Genomic DNA, 8,874 nt, shown 5'->3' with positions numbered 1-8,874 from the left:
CCCTTTGGTTTTGATATTGGCATATGGAGCATGGATACTGGACCTTTATTAGCTCCTGGGTCCCCCTCTTTGTTTATATTGATAATGTACGGCGGTTCAGCCGAGGACCCTTCTATAGTCGCTTTTTACTTGCTTTTCCTTTCAACGAGCACATGAGGTACTATTTTATTGATAGTGGGATTTGCTATCTTTTCAATGACACCTTTAAGGTAGGAGGCATAAGGGATGCGGATTTCGCAATTCCAGTGACATTTTACTGAGCCTCGCCTCTTCTTTTAAACGTTATAATGATAGGATTTGTAAAAAATCTCCTCCTTGAATTATCAAGTACTGGCACCCCCTTCACAGCCTCCTTTATTACATGGATAGGCTGAGGTAGAACATAATATGTCCAATTGGACGCTTACACAGTGATTAAAAAGCGATTAGTTATGGGGTGCCCATTACCTCGAGAACACCATGCTTTTAATTTGAGGAATTTGCTGGCAATACATCGATGTGTACGTATTGTCCACACCAGCATCCATCTAGTTAATTCCTCAGCAAGGTTCTGCGCAGGGCATGTAAAGTAGTCTTCCACATTTCAGCACATGCGCACTGTACTCCTCCCCTTACGCATGCGCACTTCTCCCCACTCCGTCAGGTTATTCCGGAAAGGGTTACCGCCCATACTCCCCCTTATTAGTACCGCGTCCCACTACCTTTTGGCTCATAACTGGCAGACGCAGGGACGGGGTAGGTGGACAGGAGTCAACATCCCGGCAAAAAATGTAAGTCCCTTAACCTAGTAGGGAGTAGCGTTGGCTCGCTAGCATGTATTCTACTTCCTATCATGTCCATTTTTAATTGCTTTCCAGCCCGACATTGCGCGGGCGTCCATAGCTCGAGCCAGAGAAGAACTACTTTTGTCAGTGGAAGGTATGTGCCCGTGGAGACCCAACAGTTTCCATTAGTGTTTTGATATCGAGCATACACGTTACTTTATTTTCATTGGAGCACAAATTGGCCGGTTTTTAACGGTGTGCAGCCAGGACACGTTACATACTCTTACTACGTTGCCAGAACTCTTTGCTTATTATGACTACTTTGATAGGACACGGTCCAATTACTACTGGGGTCTCAATTGGACCTGGTCAGTCACCCAACCTTAGACACGGGTTCCATTGAGTATCTATGTTTTACTGTGTTGTCTCATGTGCTCTCTGTTTTTCTATGTAACTATTATACACACAACTGTGGTATACCCTGTAGCATCAAGTTGTTACTGATGCTCATTCCTGTGATTCATTATGTTTTCTTTTCCTAGGCATCGACCAGGAGCGGTATACATCATGCAGTTGCAGCCAGCTTATAGGTATACAGGCTCACTGCCCGCCCTGTCTTATTTAGAGGGCATTTTAATTATTATTTCACGTGCACTTTACAGTTTTGGTCCTGAGGAAGCGCCAACGACCACATGGGCGACAAAGGCGCGAAACATGTTGACCTACGACCTTGCTCACACCCAGGCATAATACGCTGCAGGGGCAAGATTTTACACAGGAGTCTAGTCTGTGAACGGTATACAATCTTTACCACTACTGCCCGTTTACCCTTTATACACCGACTCATCACTATGCACGCACTACCTTGACCCTCATTAGACCCCCACCCCACACACCCGCATGCACCATCCGGCAGTCCTAAAAGATCTCCGACAAAGAGACCCTTCGGGGGACCCGTGGGGAATTGCAGCGCCGGCCCCACGAGGAGCAAACGCCCGATGATGAAGCATGACACTCCTTGGGGTGTGTGAGGGCAACAGAGGACTACATGTGTCCTTTCACTTCACTGGTGGGTCCCTCTTACCTAGGATTTCTTTCCTTTTCCTTTTCTTCTTTCATTTTTCCTTTTTAATCAATAGGTGACTTTTTGCACCTTGATGCAATGGTGACTATTTGCACCATGCAATAGGAACAGTATCCCCCCTTTGGTTTTGATATTGGCATATGGAGCATGGATACTGGACCTTTATTAGCTCCTGGGTCCCCCTCTTTGTTTATATTGATAATGTACGGCGGTTCAGCCGAGGACCCTTCTATAGTCGCTTTTTACTTGCTTTTCCTTTCAACGAGCACATGAGGTACTATTTTATTGATAGTGGGATTTGCTATCTTTTCAATGACACCTTTAAGGTAGGAGGCATGAGGGATGCGGATTTCGCAATTCCAGTGACATTTTACTGAGCCTCGCCTCTTCTTTTAAACGTTATAATGATAGGATTTGTAAAAAATCTCCTCCTTGAATTATCAAGTACTGGCACCCCCTTCACAGCCTCCTTTATTACATGGATAGGCTGAGGTAGAACATAATATGTCCAATTGGACGCTTACACAGTGATTAAAAAGCGATTAGTTATGGGGTGCCCATTACCTCGAGAACACCATGCTTTTAATTTGAGGAATTTGCTGGCAATACATCGATGTGTACGTATTGTCCACACCAGCATCCATCTAGTTAATTCCTCAGCAAGGTTCTGCGCAGGGCATGTAAAGTAGTCTTCCACATTTCAGCACATGCGCACTGTACTCCTCCCCTTACGCATGCGCACTTCTCCCCACTCCGTCAGGTTATTCCGGAAAGGGTTACCGCCCATACTCCCCCTTATTAGTACCGCGTCCCACTACCTTTTGGCTCATAACTGGCAGACGCAGGGACGGGGTAGGTGGACAGGAGTCAACATCCCGGCAAAAAATGTAAGTCCCTTAACCTAGTAGGGAGTAGCGTTGGCTCGCTAGCATGTATTCTACTTCCTATCATGTCCATTTTTAATTGCTTTCCAGCCCGACATTGCGCGGGCGTCCATAGCTCGAGCCAGAGAAGAACTACTTTTGTCAGTGGAAGGTATGTGCCCGTGGAGACCCAACAGTTTCCATTAGTGTTTTGATATCGAGCATACACGTTACTTTATTTTCATTGGAGCACAAATTGGCCGGTTTTTAACGGTGTGCAGCCAGGACACGTTACATACTCTTACTACGTTGCCAGAACTCTTTGCTTATTATGACTACTTTGATAGGACACGGTCCAATTACTACTGGGGTCTCAATTGGACCTGGTCAGTCACCCAACCTTAGACACGGGTTCCATTGAGTATCTATGTTTTACTGTGTTGTCTCATGTGCTCTCTGTTTTTCTATGTAACTATTATACACACAACTGTGGTATACCCTGTAGCATCAAGTTGTTACTGATGCTCATTCCTGTGATTCATTATGTTTTCTTTTCCTAGGCATCGACCAGGAGCGGTATACATCATGCAGTTGCAGCCAGCTTATAGGTATACAGGCTCACTGCCCGCCCTGTCTTATTTAGAGGGCATTTTAATTATTATTTCACGTGCACTTTACAGTTTTGGTCCTGAGGAAGCGCCAACGACCACATGGGCGACAAAGGCGCGAAACATGTTGACCTACGACCTTGCTCACACCCAGGCATAATACGCTGCAGGGGCAAGATTTTACACAGGAGTCTAGTCTGTGAAGGGTATACAATCTTTACCACTACTGCCCGTTTACCCTTTATACACCGACTCATCACTATGCACGCACTACCTTGACCCTCATTAGACCCCCACCCCACACACCCGCATGCACCATCCGGCAGTCCTAAAAGATCTCCGACAAAGAGACCCTTCGGGGGACCCGTGGGGAATTGCAGCGCCGGCCCCACGAGGAGCAAACGCCCGATGATGAAGCATGACACTCCTTGGGGTGTGTGAGGGCAACAGAGGACTACATGTGTCCTTTCACTTCACTGGTGGGTCCCTCTTACCTAGGATTTCTTTCCTTTTCCTTTTCTTCTTTCATTTTTCCTTTTTAATCAATAGGTGACTTTTTGCACCTTGATGCAATGGTGACTATTTGCACCATGCAATAGGAACAGTATCCCCCCTTTGGTTTTGATATTGGCATATGGAGCATGGATACTGGACCTTTATTAGCTCCTGGGTCCCCCTCTTTGTTTATATTGATAATGTACGGCGGTTCAGCCGAGGACCCTTCTATAGTCGCTTTTTACTTGCTTTTCCTTTCAACGAGCACATGAGGTACTATTTTATTGATAGTGGGATTTGCTATCTTTTCAATGACACCTTTAAGGTAGGAGGCATGAGGGATGCGGATTTCGCAATTCCAGTGACATTTTACTGAGCCTCGCCTCTTCTTTTAAACGTTATAATGATAGGATTTGTAAAAAATCTCCTCCTTGAATTATCAAGTACTGGCACCCCCTTCACAGCCTCCTTTATTACATGGATAGGCTGAGGTAGAACATAATATGTCCAATTGGACGCTTACACAGTGATTAAAAAGCGATTAGTTATGGGGTGCCCATTACCTCGAGAACACCATGCTTTTAATTTGAGGAATTTGCTGGCAATACATCGATGTGTACGTATTGTCCACACCAGCATCCATCTAGTTAATTCCTCAGCAAGGTTCTGCGCAGGGCATGTAAAGTAGTCTTCCACATTTCAGCACATGCGCACTGTACTCCTCCCCTTACGCATGCGCACTTCTCCCCACTCCGTCAGGTTATTCCGGAAAGGGTTACCGCCCATACTCCCCCTTATTAGTACCGCGTCCCACTACCTTTTGGCTCATAACTGGCAGACGCAGGGACGGGGTAGGTGGACAGGAGTCAACATCCCGGCAAAAAATGTAAGTCCCTTAACCTAGTAGGGAGTAGCGTTGGCTCGCTAGCATGTATTCTACTTCCTATCATGTCCATTTTTAATTGCTTTCCAGCCCGACATTGCGCGGGCGTCCATAGCTCGAGCCAGAGAAGAACTACTTTTGTCAGTGGAAGGTATGTGCCCGTGGAGACCCAACAGTTTCCATTAGTGTTTTGATATCGAGCATACACGTTACTTTATTTTCATTGGAGCACAAATTGGCCGGTTTTTAACGGTGTGCAGCCAGGACACGTTACATACTCTTACTACGTTGCCAGAACTCTTTGCTTATTATGACTACTTTGATAGGACACGGTCCAATTACTACTGGGGTCTCAATTGGACCTGGTCAGTCACCCAACCTTAGACACGGGTTCCATTGAGTATCTATGTTTTACTGTGTTGTCTCATGTGCTCTCTGTTTTTCTATGTAACTATTATACACACAACTGTGGTATACCCTGTAGCATCAAGTTGTTACTGATGCTCATTCCTGTGATTCATTATGTTTTCTTTTCCTAGGCATCGACCAGGAGCGGTATACATCATGCAGTTGCAGCCAGCTTATAGGTATACAGGCTCACTGCCCGCCCTGTCTTATTTAGAGGGCATTTTAATTATTATTTCACGTGCACTTTACAGTTTTGGTCCTGAGGAAGCGCCAACGACCACATGGGCGACAAAGGCGCGAAACATGTTGACCTACGACCTTGCTCACACCCAGGCATAATACGCTGCAGGGGCAAGATTTTACACAGGAGTCTAGTCTGTGAAGGGTATACAATCTTTACCACTACTGCCCGTTTACCCTTTATACACCGACTCATCACTATGCACGCACTACCTTGACCCTCATTAGACCCCCACCCCACACACCCGCATGCACCATCCGGCAGTCCTAAAAGATCTCCGACAAAGAGACCCTTCGGGGGACCCGTGGGGAATTGCAGCGCCGGCCCCACGAGGAGCAAACGCCCGATGATGAAGCATGACACTCCTTGGGGTGTGTGAGGGCAACAGAGGACTACATGTGTCCTTTCACTTCACTGGTGGGTCCCTCTTACCTAGGATTTCTTTCCTTTTCCTTTTCTTCTTTCATTTTTCCTTTTTAATCAATAGGTGACTTTTTGCACCTTGATGCAATGGTGACTATTTGCACCATGCAATAGGAACAGTATCCCCCCTTTGGTTTTGATATTGGCATATGGAGCATGGATACTGGACCTTTATTAGCTCCTGGGTCCCCCTCTTTGTTTATATTCATATTATTGGGGGGCCATGGGTAAAAGGTTGTGTCAACTCGCTCAGAAATACAGCCCTAACCACTCATTTTTTGACATCTACCTTTCTCCAGGCAGACCTTGTACAGAGTTTAAATTTGGAAACCCGTGCTTCTCTAATCATGTACGATTTAAGTCACTTCGGATCTTATATCTAATCTGGACAGGGATGAAAAGATTTGGAAAAATACCCACATCACACAATACTAGTTCTTTTTTGGGAGAATTCACAGACACTTGTGCTTTTTAATTTGCCCTTCAATAATATATGGCAGGACTCACCCATTGCTACAGTCTAAGATCTTTTTAAAGGAGGTATATTCAAAGCATTTGACAAACGAAAAGCCAAATTTCTAGTTGCGCATCAAAGCTTTTTACAATACTTGCAGACTAGAGACTACTTCAATAAGTTAACAGTGAATTTTAAGCAGGCTATGATGGAATGTGAGATGATCAATTGTTTTTCTAGCCTTTCCCATTAAATATACCTACATTCTATAATTCTATGACACCATATGCAGTATAATTGATCTCTCCTACAAATGTTCAGAGAAATGGACTATTTGGACTGGAATGTGCCAAGTTGTGGGAATCATACATGGAGCACTTAGGGCCTGATTACGATGGCGGACGGACTTCTGTCCATTCACCATTGTCCTGGGGATGGGGACCGCCTGCCTATGAGGCGGCGGTCCCACATATGGAATTTAACCATGCGCCCGCCAAAATGGCGGTTGCATCTGCTATGTTTAACATTGCTAGTTATGAGACTAGGAGAGCACTCCTTATTAATCAGATTATCTAGTTTGAACTGAATATGTATTAGGTGGTGCGACAGTTATGTAGAAGTTTGTCCCCTTCTACCTATAAAACAGCGTGATTGACAGGATGGGAACCTGTATATAACTGTGCACTGTTCACAAAGTGCCTAAACCGACACTATCATCCTTAAGATAAGTTGTACTTTTATTCATCAAAGTTACAACGGACTTTTCTTTTGCATATACAAATCAATGTATTCCATGTGACTTTCTTACAATGATACTGTTCAATAAAGTTTTAACAGATAAAAAATTGACAGTTTTTTTGTTCATTATACTTTCATGAACATGTAAACAGTAATGTATCACATTAATAGATTGATAACAACATTTGTGCTAATGCCCAATGCATTTCGGAACCAGCCGGTTCCTTCATCAGGGGCCAATCTAAAACAAGAGAAAAAACAAATACAAATGAGATATTTGGTTGAAAGGCTCAATCTCGTGTGTTTGGTAATACGGACACTGTAGTGATATGTTTTACCTGTGTGATAGTTCTATGAGGCGCACTAAAGGGACACAAAGAAATGAGTAAATAAGAAGTACGAGCGTCAGAATATATATTCAATGTAAGTAGTCGCAACGGTGTGATTTAACCTGAAAAAAGTATTCCACGCTTACCTGACTGGTAAAAAATCACTAGTAACTGTAACAAAAAACATAAGCGAAACAAGATGTTGAACTACAAGAATGGCTATATGATGCCACTAATAAAATTCGTAATATGTAAAAATAACTAGGTCTTACCTCAAAGTCGAGAGGTAGTGAAAATGCTGTGGACAGAAGAAGCGAACAAATAAACTGGAGAAATATACGGAAGGCTGAAGAGGATGTAGCATGGACGTGCAAACGTCGTATGAATCTTACCTCAGTGTGAGAAGTTCTCGAACAAAAAACCGCAGTGCACCGCCAGGATTAAACGTGCAGATGGCGGGAGAATATTAGAGTTTAAATAATAAACTGAAAACCGGAACTGAATCCGGGCTGTAAACAGTGAAGACGGGCTGATGCTTCAGTGACGGCTTGGTGTCCATGGAGACGCCGTGTTACAACCCTGCAAAATGAGAACTCTATGTGGAAACGGGACGCCATTATGGAACGTTGCTTCGAGATTACGAAGTATTCTAAAAAGAACGAGCGAGATGCTGTGATGCGAGTAAAGACGGATGCTGAACCTGAGATATAATATAAACATAAGTGCAAACGGTGATAAAAGTAAGAATAATAATAATACGAAAATTCAAGACAAGGAAACCCAATATGATATGAAGATGAAAATGATAAGAAGAGAGAAATGCGGAGACCTCAGGTGCATGTGGATGAAAGACGAGACTGTGAAAAACGGGGATGTGAAAAAACAAGGATCTGTGAAAATTATACTGGAAAGAGAAACGCAGTGGGGAAAGTGTTACTTAACAAATTAAAGATACTGAAAAAACGTGGATGATAACCAGTGTGTGTGATAATGGTGTTGAGAGGGGTCTCACCCCTACTAAGTATAAATCGGGGTAATAAAATGAAAAGACGGAAAATGATATTAGTCATTGATATTGTGAATGAGTGTTTAAGATTAGGCAGAATCCTGGAAGATATAATGTGGTGACTCTCAAAACATTGTGCCCCGCCAATGTGATGACCTGGATGTTAAATGAAACATGACATGTCTAACCTATCATTCAAACCTCTAGGCAGCATTGTGTCAAGGAATTTTATCCAATAGACTTCACGTTGTAAAAGTTTCTGGTGATTGTTCACTCCTTGTTGTGGTATGATATGTTCAATGATCTGAAATCTGAGTTGGGATATGGAATGGTTGACTTCATTCCAATGTTTGGCCAATGGTGAGTTAACATTCCTGGTTCTGATGCGACTCTTGTGTTCTGTAAGACGTACTTTGATTTTGCGTTCCGTCTTACCCACATACATTTTGCCACAGGGGCACTTAATAGCATACACTCCGTTTGACGTGTTACAGTCACTGGTGTGTCAGAGAATTATGTCTTTGCCTGTGGTGGGGTGTTTTAAAACATTACCCAATATTGTGTTGTTGCAATGTGAA

The sequence above is a fragment of the Triturus cristatus genome, chromosome 6 (genome assembly GCF_964204655.1).
Source record: "Triturus cristatus chromosome 6, aTriCri1.1, whole genome shotgun sequence".
NCBI classification, from domain to species: domain Eukaryota; kingdom Metazoa; phylum Chordata; class Amphibia; order Caudata; family Salamandridae; genus Triturus; species Triturus cristatus.
The sequence above is the reverse complement of the archived record's forward strand: the minus strand, read 5'-3'. Positions refer to the sequence as shown.